Source organism: Myiozetetes cayanensis, unplaced genomic scaffold (genome assembly GCF_022539395.1).
Source record: "Myiozetetes cayanensis isolate MyiCay16 unplaced genomic scaffold, myiCay2020 scf3, whole genome shotgun sequence".
In the NCBI taxonomy this organism is placed as follows: domain Eukaryota; kingdom Metazoa; phylum Chordata; class Aves; order Passeriformes; family Tyrannidae; genus Myiozetetes; species Myiozetetes cayanensis.
In genome coordinates, this window is record NW_026087521.1 from 44,696,020 (window position 1) to 44,709,649 (window position 13,630).

A 13,630-nucleotide genomic window follows, 5' to 3' on the forward strand; every position below is an offset into this window, starting at 1 on the left:
GATACATGAATGTACTGAAGTCTGCCTGTTCACAGAAAGACCAAGGATATCATCGGTGTGGCAGGGACACATTACAGTACAAACACTTTCAAACCATGCACTATTTTTCTCTATTTCCATCTTGTAAAGTTGACTATGCTCATTGTACTTACCCTGGTAGCTCACCATGAAGAGTCAGTCAGTTCATAATATAGTAGCCACACAAATGATTTATCCTCCCAGCACCACTTGTCAGGAAAAGAAATAGCATACCTGCTGTGCAGTGCATGAGAGACAAAGCCAAAAAGTTTTTTCAATCCCAGAGGTAATTAATCACAGTTTATCCACATGTGATAGCCTACTCTTCTACAGTATGGGCACACTTGCAAACATTAACACACTTCTGTCATGTTTCACACCTGTCCTTCCTGTATGTAGCCCCAGCAAGCAATACAGCTGCCAGAGTAATGATGGTATGGAATGCAATTTTTTTAATACATTCAAGAGTGCCTGGAAAATAGGATAAAGTCCTACGTTTGGGCTGCAGTATGGTGCACTGGGGTTGTTGCTTTGTATGTAGATACAATCCTGATGTGCATATTACAAAAATAAACATTCCTATTTTTTTCCACGGGCATTGAAAATCCTTGAGGTTAAAAAAGTAGCTGCCTAATTTGGTCAAAGTATGTGCAAATAAAATAGAGAGAGGGACCCACTCTCAAGGATTAGAAGACACATTAGTCCCATCTTTGTTCTTTTTGAAGTTCACCAGCTCTTGTTGTCTGCTCATTTTGCCATTAATCTTCTGTCTGTTGAGAATTATTCTTAGAGGGACTTATCCTCAGGGAAGAAATCTGGAGATAAAATTAACTTCTGATTATTCAAAACAGTTGTTGAAGTTAAGGAGGTTGATAGGTCAGTTAATAGAAGACACAATAGCAGCAGTGACTATGCTGTGCCCATCTCAGACTTCTGCAAGCTTCCATTCGGGTAAGGTTTCACATTGCAGCTGGCCAGATCCAAGAGCCAGATCTTGCTGCTGCAAGGGGTAGGCTGCCTCCTCCACCACTTCTTTCTGTGCATTCCTGCTCCATCTCTTATGTGGTTTGGCAGCTTAGCTGAGCTGCTCTGGCTCATTGAATCCTCAGAAGAATATTCACTTGCTTGTGTTGAATGAGGTTTTTTTGTATGTTCAGTGAGCTGAATTGGCCCATCAAGGGCAAGAGGAGTGCCAGGAAAGAAAAGAGAGGAAAAGATCACAGGAGAAAGAGTAGGACGAGAGGGGAAAAATGAGAGAAACTGACTTTTGCACGTGATGGTGACCTATAGATATGCTGTACTACACTACAAGACCTCACTCTTACATACTACAATAGTAGAGAAAAAGCAGTTTATTTACAACGTATGAGGGTCCATTTGTACCGCTGAAATCTTTCTCTATCTTCACTGAAGGAGCTCAAGTAATCAAGTGACAGGACAGAGACTGTAAACCCCAGAGGCAGACAAGACATGTTTCTCTTACAACAGAATCACTGACTGGAAGTCTTAGCAAGTGAAAAATTCTATCTTATTCCTCTACAGAAAGAAATTAAGTTAGCTAGGCAAGAGTCTAGTATGTAATAACCTACAGGCTGTCTAAATAGGCAAATATTTTGAACAGGTAGGGAAGCATGCAGGCACCTGGCAATTTAGATTTGATCAAGAGGTGGACACAATGTTTTAAATCTCTATATAAATGTTTCCAGTTTTGAACAGGCCGATTACTTCACCTGTTGTGAAGTGCTAGATTTCCTCTTTTCTTTTTTTTTTTTTTTCTTCCATTTGCTAGCTATTTTAAAATGCAAGAATGAAATAGGAATCCCAAAAATTAGTTGAGGGAAGTAGCAATTCCAGCAGAGCCACTCTACCAGCTCAGAGCTACAATTGTGGTCACATCGAAAACCTACCCAACAATAAAATCCTACTTGCCTGTTCTGCCCCCTCATATTTGAACCAAACAGTCTGAACAGTGTAATCAGGATGAAGGAAGAAGAAAGTGGGAGATCCACTGACAAATGAGCAATGGCAGAGTCTCCAAACAGAAAGGAGAAGGTGAGCTTTCAAGATCATACAACCATAGAATATGTTGAGTTGGAAGGCACCCACAAGGTTCACTGAAGTCCAGCTCCTGGCCCTGCACAGGACTATCCCAAGAATCACCCTATATGCCTGAGAGCATTGTCCAAATGATCTTGAACTCTGTCAGCCTTGATGCTGTGACCACTTCTCTGGGGAGCCTGTTCCAGTGAGCAACCACCCTCTGGGTGAAGAACCTTTCCCTAATATCCAACCTAAGCCTCCCTGACACAACTTCAGGTCATTCCCTAGGGTTCTATCACTGGTCACCACAGAGAAGAGATCAGTGCCTGCCTCTCCTCTTCCCCTCACGAGGAAGTTGTAGACTGCAATGAGGTCTCCCCTCAGTCTCCTCTTCTCCAGGCTGACCAAGTTACAGACCACGTTATCTCAGCTGCTCCTCATACAGCTTCCCCTCAAGGCCCTTCACCATCTTCATTGCCCTTCTTTGGACACTCCCTAACAGCTTTCTTATATTGCAGTGCCCAAAACCGCCACAATATTCCAGGTGAGGCTGCACCAGTGCAGAGCAGAGCAGGACAATCACCTCCTTCAACCGGCTGGTGATGCTTTGCCTGATGCCCCCCAGGACACAGCTGACCCTCCTGGCTACTAGGGCACTGCTGACTTATATCCAACTTGCTGTCGATCAGGATCCCCAGGTCCCTTTTTGTGGTGCTGCTCTCCAGTCTCTCATTCCCCAGTCTGTACATACATCCAGAGTTGCCCCTTGCCAGGTGCATAATCCAGCACACACCATATGTTTCAAACTGTCCTTTGAAACAGGAATAAAGACAACTCCTGTCCTGAGATGTTGAGTCCTAATCTGTGCTGCTTATATTCTTTGTATAATATATATCTTATATATCAAAGCTGAGCTTTTTTCCACTGCAGGGTAAGGCCCCTTACCTCCCACTCTTTCCCTCTGTTCCTCTGCTGGCTGCCTGAGTGAACTGGTCTTTGCAGATGTCATGTTTGACATGGATACCTTTGCCCTTGCCCTGTGCTCCCAGGGGTGACAGCATACAGCCCATTTCATCACTGGAATTTTTACCACTGTATTTCCAGCCTCTACCACTTCAGCCTCTTTATCTCTCTTCTACATTGATCTTAGGATCCCTCAACCCTCTGGTCAAACAGCAGCAGCTTGATGTTCAGTGTTCTTCCAATATTAGAAGAGCGGGTTTTTCTCTTATCAGCTCAGACTGACACCAGGCATCTGATGTGTTTCTGCAGTCAAGCAATTTGTATAAAGACTTTTGAGCTTTTGAGGGACCACTGCTCTGCTGCTTAAAATGAAATAAATGAAAATTAAGAGATTGCAGGCAGGTTGGGATACTAGATACTAAGAAAAGGTTTTATGTTTCCCATTTCAGACCAATGATGCAAAAAGCGAGCCAGCACAGGTTGGCAGTATGGGAAAGTGTTTCCAGAGGTTTCTGATAGGTGTTAAAAGACTCATTACTTCTTTGTGTGAGTACATGCATTCAGTGACTCCACCTGGTACTAACAGCTAATGAAAAGCCACCAAGGCAGCTTATGACAGAGCTTTAATGTGTGGCTCTGACAGCTGCTTTAGATTCAACAATGCATCCCATGCTAAAGGGGAAAACCCAGGTTAAAACAGAATTAGCAGGTAATGAAGACAGGACCTGATGCTAGAATGTCTCCCAGTAGCTGAGTCTTCCCTCATCAGCAAAGCAGAGTAGCAATATCCCTCTCACAGTGCAAAGACTAATTGAAAAGTGATGTGATCAGTTGTTAATTTCATAGCTTCTCTAGCTGCTATAAAAGTACATCTTTGTCATAATCCATTCATAAGAGATTTCTCATTTTGCCAGCATAGACAACTTCTTATGCCATTGTACCTCCTCATGGAATTAAAATCAGCAGCACAGGAAGTCTGAGTAAGTGAGCATGAAAAAAACATCAATAGCAGGGATAATGCCATACTGTTACAAACATTTACCCACCATGAATAGCTCCCACCAGAGGAAAGATGTAATTTATAACTCTGCTTCAGTCTCAATTATAAAGACTGACAAATGAAGAAAGACTTCCTTCATTTGTGCTGGAATCTTTTCTTGATGAAGCTATTGAATTTAAATACCGATCACTTGACAGGCTTTTCTTTAGATCTACTCAGCAATTAATTTACTACTTAAAGACTAGCTGATACTGGCAAGCACAAATAATTTAGACTAAGAAGCTCTCCTCTAAATTTAGTGAGCACTGTGTTGTATTGCTTATCATGGTAGACATTATTTAATGGACAAAAATCCCAATATAGTAGCAATTTATTTCCACATAAAATGTCTACCATAACATTATTAATACAAGCCTGTTTTTGAAGGGTTAGGCAGATGGGACATGCAAGACATTCTGAAAATAATTATGACTTCAGTGTGACACCAACTCTGTGCAGCTCAGAGCAGTATATGGTTACACCAGATATGTATTTTGCATGGATAGGTCTCATGATAGGCAAGAGTGTGCTAGATTATGGATCCACATTGAATGGTGTCAATGGAATGGAAGCTGATTTTGGCTTCTGCACTGTTACAGGAAACTGCTCAGCTGACCAGAATTATGTAGGATGTGAAAACCAATCCCTGACAGAGAATGTTCTAAGAAGAATCACTTTGTGGTTAACAAGTGTCAGTACACTGATAAGACTACTAACTTATACCCATTGGACTGTAAACATTCCCCAAAGCTTTCAGCATTCACATTCTGTCATTTTAACCAGCTGCCTCAACAGGTAAGCAAGATAACTCCAAGACAGAGCCTAGAAATATGCTTAAAGATAGAGAACTTTAAATCAAGGTCAGGGAACCAGGAAGTCTCAGCTCTATTGCCTCTTCTAGTACTGTAAGGTAGATGGTCATGTGGAAAGTCATTGCCATGACATTACCACTACCACCATGCCTCATGAAAAGCAAGGATGGTTCATCCTCCTGAAAAAAAGAACAGTTGCATTATCTACTACAGAGAAGTACTTACTGAGAACAGTAATTAAGGCCTTATTTTTTTATCTAGTCTTAATTCCAATCTATTTCTTCCATCATATAACAGTAGGTCCATTACTAGCAAAGAGAATTTTCACATGTAAAGAGCCAAATGTGACAGCATAAACCTTACCTCCCAAATCAGAGCCTTTTTCTTGTTCTTTTTTTTCTTTTTACTCTGTAAGATTAACAGGATCCAATCATTCTAGTACAAGAATGAAACAGAACAGATTATGTTCCCAGTGAATGAAACAACGTAGAAAAAAGTAGAAGAAATAGAAAAAAATAGTCTAATATAGTACTAACTAAAGAGAGTCAAAAGAAACACAGCAGCTATAGAAGAAAATTAAAAATAGTAAAGACAAGCCCTGTAACTGAAAATATGAGTTATGAAACAGACTCTCAGCACATATGAATGAATGCTTTGGCTTTCACATTGGAAAAAGAGAAACCTTTTCATTTCAGGAGACAGCATTTTAAGCCAATTGTTAAAAAATACCACATATAGTGTTTATAACAATAACTGACCTTATCATATGAACAACTGCGTGATTCCTTCAGTTTGCTGATCCCTGTCTTTAGTGGCAATGCCATCTTAAACAACGCCCACCTTCTTCCCACCACCAGCAGTCTGAACCTGTTCTTTTCCTTGTGAGGGCACATGTTTATGAGATTCCAGGGTGAACAGGTTTCAAACTGACTGTACCCCCAATGCCCACTTAAATCCTGGGGTTTTTTTCAGCTGGGTTAGTTTCCAACTGCACAAAAACGAGCTGGGAGACTTAGGAATTACAATAAGCTGCCTGAAAGATGAGGCTGTTGTCCAGAGGTTGTTTAGGACAGCTTAAACACACATGCCATCACTTGTGTTGTTCAACAAACTCTTCGTTTTAGGATCAGCTGGCTCTGTCTCCAGGAGAGGTAGTCCCTCACTTCATGGGTCCATCCTCTCTCTCCCATCCCATGTCTCTGATTCTTTTTGGCAGACACAGATAGTTTTTGCAGCTTTGCTATAAACAGGATTGGGGAACTTACCCAGATGAAAAATATAATTCACCTTTCACTCAAGTCAATTCTCAGCTGAAAAACGTAATTCTTCAAGGCTGACAGTCAATCCAAAAGCAAAGAGAAGAAAGACAGTAAAGCCATTCACTCATCTAGCCTAAGTAAAGTAATGGGAATTTGAAAATATGAGGGAGGCAAGTTTCCCATGGTCTTATGAAAGACACAATTCACAACCTGTTGGGTGAACAGGACAGACAGAACGGCCAGTGCAAGGCAGCAACTGGACAAAACACACAGTACTGGCAAAGATCCTGCTGTCTGACCTAAGCCTGGTCCTGAGCCCGAAGTTTCACACTTAGCCATCATGACAAGCCATGCACTGTCTCCTCTACAGGTGCCACCAGCGCTTTCTTCCCTGTCTGCTCCTGCCCTTATGCCAGCTGTAGCATTGACCCAGCCAGGGTCAATCAACCTAACTCAGATCAACTGGATGATCCACATGAAAACTCATCAATACATTTGCAGGGCAGGACCTTTATTTTCCAACAGCAGCGCAGTCTTTATCTTGCTGGGAAACCATAGCTGAATCTATGGCAGATATCTGAACACCAAAAATAGCCTACAAGATTTACAGAACTGCAACTTGTCCACTGCTTGGAAATTATGTGGGATTATAAGAAAGGCTGTCTGTTTCTTTCTGTAAATGTACCTAATAAGGGCAGGCTTCCTCTGACCTTGGCATACTGCTGGACATCTACCAAATGCCTAATGGGTCAAGGCCCTACTAGGGTAAATACGTGGGCAACCTGATGGTGACTGCAGATTTCAGAGTGCAGATACTTTGGAAAAGGATACTGGAAGGAAAAGCAAAAGTTGTTCAAGGTCTCTCAGAGTATTCAAAATATCCTTTTTAAAATATCTGATTTTTAAAAAAATGATAAAAAAAAGAAATAAAAAAAAGGGTAAAATAAAAAAGGATAAAATAACGAATCCTTATATTTTGTTTATTTAAGTAAAATCTGCTTGTGTCAACACTTCTATTTTCAATAGATAGCCTGCTGAACTGAAAAACAAGCACATAGCAAATATTTCTTTCTTAGTGTGTTTAGAAGAGATAATTGCCTGTGGCTAGAGGAGATGCCACAAAGATGACACAGCTATTGCTTTAATAAGGCTTTTTGATACTCTCTCTCGCACAACATGACCATAATCAAACATGGGAATATTGTCAACTTACAGATATTGTATGCTGACCAAAAAGCAAGTTGGAAAACTATTCAAAGAGTAATTTCCACTAGGTTCCTCTAAGTAATTTCATATACTAAGAGTACTTTTCATGGAGTTCTTCTTAGACCTGTTAGATGCATGGGTCTTATTCTGTTTTCATTACTCTCTTGGCTGCTAACGTAGCAAAAAAACACCTTTCAAATGATAACAAGCTGAGAAGTGTTGCAACCACCACAGTGGCAACAAAGAGACTTCAAAATGGCCTTGAAGAAACAAAGGATGCAATTTAGAAACTATAAGTTCAAAGTACTACACTCAGGGAGAATTAATTGCACACACAGTGGGCAGGAGTTCTGAGAAACAAAACCCGAGAGTATAGGAAACCACTAACTGAACATTAAGTAATCCATTGCCACAATCTAAAGAATGCCACAATTGGTCCAAGTTCATCTTCAACAGTGTGGATAATCTTAAACAGACACCATTTTTCTTAAAACTGCATGTTGACCCAGGCTTCTAGATAGACCCATAATAGTTCTGGTAATTTAAAAGGGAACAAAGAACTGAAATCCACTCATTTCTTAAAAAATATATCACAAACATAAGGTGTCATTTCAAGGTTATTATGAGCAAAATTACATCCTCCAGCTTGTGCATGAACCACTTTTCCCCCTTTTCAGATTGTCAGCTTATTTCTTAGAAGCCAGTGCATTACATTGAGAACTTTAGAGCACAGAATCTTCATAATGCAAATGCCAAACTCTTCCAAGCATTTGAGACCCACATTTGTGCAGTAACAGTATGAATAGATGTAGTGGATGCAACTGCAAAGGTATCTAGTGTTAAATATAGGTCCTTGTGAAGTCACTTAAGAACAGCTGTTTAAAAATTACATATGAATGCCTCATTTAATTGACTGCAAATAGGCAGACAACAGTATTACCTGCATAGGTATTTTTTCTTAGTCAATCAAACACAGAACTGTGTAAAAGTTCAAGTAAAATAAATCCAAGAGGTTTTGTATGTCAAGTACAATATATGAGAAATAATGTTTTTATGGTATTGGTATAGTACCCTATAATCACTAAGTTGGAAAAAGACCTCTAAGTTCACTGAGTCCAGCTATGACTCCTACCTTACCCCTGGAAGCAACTCTGCTGTCAAGGATTTTACTTGTCATATCTGAGGTCTACCTTTCCAGCGAAATAAGGACAACATGGGAAAGGAAATTTGAATATGAAATTTGTGCAGATGGATATATTAGTTTCAGAAGTGTTCACTTAAAAAAAAAAAAAAAAGAGAAAATGTTATTCAAATCAATTCAAATACTTGTACCTTATCTGATGAACAATGAATGCAGTCAAATTTGAGACAATCTTCTATCTTCCCATTCCATTTATTGTAAGCAACTAAAATGCATCTTTTATCCTTTTCCCTTTCTGTTGTTTCAAACTCTAATCACATCTTTAAACTCCTCTCCACAGACCTGAATGATTAAACATAATTCTGATGTTGGAAGACACCCTCTATCTACCACCTTCTTCAGTTCCAATAATGATTATGGGACAGAGGGAAAGCAAACCTACAGCTTTAAATGTTCTTCACTGTCAAAAAGCTATTAATGAAGTACCTTCAGTTCTGTCTAATGTGAAAAAGCATAGCAGGACAAGACAAACCAAAGAATAATGGAGAATATGGCCATCCAGCATGTTATCACTTGCTGTAAAATTCAGAAACTGCACTCAAGCAGATTCATCAATATTATCCAGTACCTCCTTTGCTGCTTCATCACTCTGTCATTGGATTCCACTGTTAACAGTGAACGAAGGAAGCTGATTTGAATCTCCTGGACACACTTCACTTGTCATTTCAGGGGAATGTGAAAAAGTCACCAAAGTTCTTCAGGAGAGAAAAATGAAACAATGGAATTCTTAAAATCATAAACCAGGAATTTTTTTCCATTAGTCAACATTAAGGAAGACTGAATAATCTAGGCAAAATAATAGCAAGATATGTCTTTGGCCCATCAGATGCACAGTGTATAAAACAAGCAGCTCATGGCAGAACAACAAGAGGCAGGTTTCATGTCTGGCAGCAACACTTTTCACACGGTGTCAACATCCTCCCTCTCTGTTCTGCCAGTCAAGATGTTTGAGCAATCACGCAACGAATCTGATCAGAGAACTGATCCATCCGTAAAGTAATGCAGCAAAGTAAATGGTTATTTTCAGATGGATCCATTCTGAGCCTTGTGAAATGTGCAAGTGCCTAAACAGACCTGACAGCATGATGGAAGAAGCCCTGCATGGACACGAATGGGAAGCCAGGAGCACTTAAGTTGACAGTGGCACTTCAGAAATACACCAAATGACACTTAAAATACCACAAGGATAAGAAAGCCTCAGATAGCCACACAAATACAGGTACTTCAACATTGATCCCAATCTTACAACACCTCAGATCCAATAGTGAGGCCAACTCAGGAAGTTCCTGTGCCTTCAGGCTATTTGCCTGTTCATCAAGTGTATTGATCAAACTCCTTCTACGATGAACTGAATATCGGTTCAACAAAAGCAACTGGAGTGAAAACAATGCCTGAAAAGTAAAGGAAGACAAAAAGGTATGCAAGATCTCAAGGAAAACTCACGTAAGACTATTTCCTAAACCTTGTATCAAACCAACTAAACTAGCTGTAATTCTTTTTTTTTTCTACTCTGTGGTGCAAATCTGCGCACTGAGACATGAAAAGTTTCCAAATATGATGTGGCTCAAGTTCTTTTTTTATTATTTTGCATCCACATAAGAGAAGCTAAGGAGCACAGCCAAGCAAAATAAGGTGGCTATGATGCCACTTCATCATGCCCAGAGAAAGAAAAACAAGCACTGGTACATACATCTCCAACACCCAGATACCAAAACAAGTATATTTGTTTTTCAATTCTGTTTATTTGGACAGGCTTAGGAGATTGCCTTTTTCATATAACAGAGGCAATAACAGGAAACCAACTTCAGAGGTTATCCCTGGTTAGCCCCAGAACATCGTATACGGTTTAAAGCAGATGACATGCACCATTCGATTAATAACTCACCACACTCCAAGACCAGCCCATGTGAGAACAATTGTTCTGATTTACACCAGAAAGAGATCATATGAGCAAGGGAGAAAAAAAGAAAAAGTACATGAACTCCACACCTAGGTTTGTAAAAAACGCAAAGGGAAGTTATGTTCACAACTTTTTTTAAAAGTCAATGAGATTTCAACATCTGAATTTTCCACTCTGTAAAATCATTCTTTTGTATAATCTAAATTACGAGCTGACACCCCCAAACCGGCTTAACTACACTCAAAACATGCTGTATGAGGGACGCTATGGTGGTCTCATAGCTCAGCATCACACTACCATTGTATACCTGAAGAACTGTAAACTGATCTAGTCCCCATGAGACAGCTGTGAGATTCCACATATTGTACATAGTAATTATGTAGTAACGTCCAATAATGAGAAAACTGTATTTTCAGAAGATGTTAATCCAAAAGAAGAGTCTGCTAAATACATATTACCAACCTCTTGAATTCTATCCTAAAACACTAGAAAATTACTATAGGACAAACTTCTTTTGTGAGAAAAAACTCACTCTTCTTATCTCCTTACATTAAGGAGATAAATTTATTTTCTTAGATGTTGTCTCTTGCTAGACACACAGAGTGTATGCATAGCACAAAATGCTTTATAAAGAAACCAACATATATTACAAAAAACTGCATATAACACCACATTGAATGTGATGTCTATATGGTATTTTGAAGTGTTTACACATGTGCCTAAATACTATCCTGAAGCCTCAGGAAAAACAAGTACAGGACACTTACATACAAACTTAATAACTCCCAGATAATGTAATCTGAGATTGATAGATATTGTGAAGATTGTCATTATAACTGGAGAATTCGATTGCAAACAGTACCACAAGCATGATAAGAAAGTTCTGTTCCAGAAATAAAAATAGTGAATAAACCATTTGAAATTAAGGAAAAATAGTGCACAACTTCATCACAATGATTATATTTGTCAACATTTCAGCTATCTGATGACACGGCCTGTATATGCATATCCAGTAGGTTTGATTTACATGATAAATTATTTTAAATATTACCAATATAATTATTTTGGATAATACCTCTTCTGCTAAGAACACTGATTCCTTCTAATGCTCCTAGCTGCAGAAGACCTTTTTATTTAAGAGGCTTACCATATATTCAGAAAAAGGTTGTAGCCTGCAAATTACTAAAAGCATTCTGTCAAATTCTGTGCACAAGGACGCACACTCCATAAGACGAGCAATGACACTAATCTTACATCAACCTGCAATCTTACATCAACCTGGATGTGTGAATAGTCCAAGTACCTATGACATATGGTGAATATGACAGGTTGAAGTAACCACAGAAAACACATAAACCTCAGATCTAATCAACCAAAAACCAGCACTGGAAAACAGCTGCATGAGCTAAAAGGTAAGCAGAAAACCTGAAATGAGAAATTAATGTTCAATTTTAGTTCTGCTAGACAATTCACCATTTAACCTTTAGCACTGAGCCTGTCTGTGCCTCAGCCTCCCTACACAGAAAAACAAGGATTTGCATCATTTTTCCTGGTGTATCAAATTTGCTCTGCTCCCAAGCTTCTGTTAATAATAGTTCTATGCAAGATGGAAAGAAGCCAGCTTTAAGAGTCAAGTGCTAGTAAAGAGCATTTGTCAGCTACATAATAAAAAATTCAAAATATCTTCATCAAGGAAAGCATGACCTAGCACTCTGCTCAAGAGCAATTTTCTTTGGACATCACTTCTGATCAACATTTTAGAGGAACATTTCATCCTTACTGGGTGAAACCTTGAAAAGAAAACAAGGAAATAGAGGCTACATCCACTGATGTGGTTTGGTTTTTTTCAACCATTTCCATGTTACCATGAACTTCCAGGGTTCTCCAAGGGAGCCATTAACACCCTATATCCCTCTCACCCTGTACTGCTAGCTCAGCTTTGCAAATCTTACCCATCCTTGAAGAGACAACTTACACTGCAGGTTGGAAGAAAATAAAGGAGAATGCTTAGGGAGATGGCAGCAGGAGAGATGCACAGGACCACTGATGGAGAAGCCAAAGGGGTTGGAGAGCTCACAGATCCACTGGATATGGAAAAGGGAATTAAGGGCATTGACAGCAGTGGAGGCAAAAGGTGGTCAGTGGCATGGGAGACTGGCATATGGGAGGGGTACACGGAAAATATGGAACACACACAATCCCTGTATTGGAGAGGCACTTCCCATGGACTTTTCTCTCTGCGACTCCCACATGACAACTACAGCCCACAAGCAGCTAATGCTCCAATTGGCAACCTGCACAGTGATGGAGCAGGTGAAACCTGGCAGTTCTGGGTGAAATTGAGATACCAGATGCAACACCAAAGGGGTATGAGGATGGAGGGTTCTGAGGGGGTACTTGTCAGCAAGTGACCTTGCTAGACTATATAATCTGCCCTGTCTCGCCCTGCTTACTTGCCTTGCTCCAGGGCCTGCACTCCTCCAGTTTCTTACATATTAATGTTACTCTCTGTTAAGCAAAACTTCCCTAGTGCTGATCTGCCCTTGGCAGCCTCCTGTCTCCACTCCTTCAGCTTCTGTCAGCACTTAACAAACCCCTGATGTTTCATACCTAACTGCCACCCCACCTGTGACTGCCGGACACGCTGCTCCTGGGGCCACCCTCATGCCCACCTGAGAGATGCCTCCAAGCACCCACCACTATTGGTGGGTTGCAGAACTATTGTGCTACATTCACCTTATGCATATTAGTAATATAAGTGTACTGAAATGTTGAGCATGCAAACTTATTTTGCTCAGATTTCAGGATGCTCCAGTGTCACTACTCTTCATGTGCTTTTCACAAGCTTTGTGGCAGGTCTGCTCTTGATTTTCTTACTGATAGTCACAGCTGAAAGGTCTTTTTTGGAATTATAAAGCTGAGGGGGTTTTCTGTTAATTTTTAAACGTCCCTCAACTCCCCCTTGCATTCCCCTCATATCAATAAACATCTGCCTTCCTTCCTGAAGGCCACCCATGCTAGTGTATTCCAGCAAAATCCTGTTACAGATCACAGCACACAGTCCAAGCTATGCACTTGCTTCACCTCCACCCAAAGGGATTTAAAGAAATTTAACCTCCAGACAATCTGGAAAATCTAAGTTGATCATTTACTGCTATTAACCCCACAAAAGATTACATTGGGTTGATATGC